This window comes from Limulus polyphemus, unplaced genomic scaffold (genome assembly GCF_000517525.1).
Source record: "Limulus polyphemus unplaced genomic scaffold, Limulus_polyphemus-2.1.2 Scaffold2546, whole genome shotgun sequence".
Taxonomy (NCBI): Eukaryota; Metazoa; Arthropoda; class Merostomata; order Xiphosura; family Limulidae; genus Limulus; species Limulus polyphemus.
This window is the reverse complement of record NW_013668156.1, coordinates 17,666-18,954: the sequence shown is the minus strand read 5'-3', so window position 1 is coordinate 18,954 and position 1,289 is coordinate 17,666.

Genomic DNA, 1,289 nt, shown 5'->3' with positions numbered 1-1,289 from the left:
GATCAATCCCACTATTCGTTGGTAAAAAGAGTAGCCCAAGAGTTGGCGGTGGGAGGTGATGACTAGCTGCCATCCTTCTAGCTATTCACTGCTAAATTAGGGACGGTTAGCGCAGAAAGTCCTCGAGTAGCTTCGAGAGAAAAAAAAAAAAAAAAAAACCTAAAAGATGACGCCACTTTCGCAGTGTAATCGATCACAAATTAGGATCAGATGAAGACAAAATTGGTCGTAATTCAATGCATTACACCAATACCTTTATTATTTTTTCAACTTTTTGTGTATTCCATTGGAAGTATACGTAAATGTACAGACTAATATTTATCAAAATAGGCCTAGCAACTGTACTTTGACAACTTCGTAGTTCGCTGACACGGGAAGTGTATTGATAGCCTAGGGACAGGATGGCACTCCATGGGCGTGAACAGATTTCGTGGTAACATTTGACAACAGGTGTTTTGGCTTGTACACCTCACATAATAAAATAATACCAATACACGTGTGTATGGTATTATTATTATTATTAAGCCTTTGACCGTGTGGGCGTTTTTAGGGCCTATTAGTCCCAACAGCACAGCATGATACACCACCCAAGTTGTTCACAGAACATAAAATTAATAGCTCTCTGTTATTTTAGTTAATTCTGTCGATTTATTCGCCTTTTTTTTTTTTTTACCGAACTGTCCCAATTTAAAAAAAAAATACCGTTTAGCATTAAAGAATCAATGTGGGCAAAAGTGTACTAGTTTTTATACTGACTAAGAATTACATCTTAAAATCAGTGAGAAGCATGTTCAAGTGACGGCCCTGTCGGAAAAGCATTTAAAAGCCGGTAAGACTTTACTTTTCGGAACATTTGAGAGTTTTGTACCAATTATCTGTTATATGTTGCGCATCATATACATTTAATACTTGTGCTATGTTTCGAGAATAGATCCCAACTACACTATCAGAGTGGTGATATTTTTATTCTTTCCCGTATGCCCTTTTTAACGGGTATTCAGACGCTCAAGAGCAGTCCAATTTTATTAAGGTTGGTGGGATCTGGGCTAGAAAAGTGGTTTCTGGATGTTATGTTACGCATCATATACATTTCATACTGATGTCAGGAAATGTCAAAGAAACCAGATACTCAGATAGCAATACAGTGCTATAGCAAAGAAGGTTCTGTATTGAGGTGTGGTGAACAACTACAGAATGAAAAAGGCATACAGGATGAGCAAGAAATTACGATGAGAGAGGTGTTAAAGTAGGAAACGTAATGGAAGTTTATAATATGGTTTCTGATATTA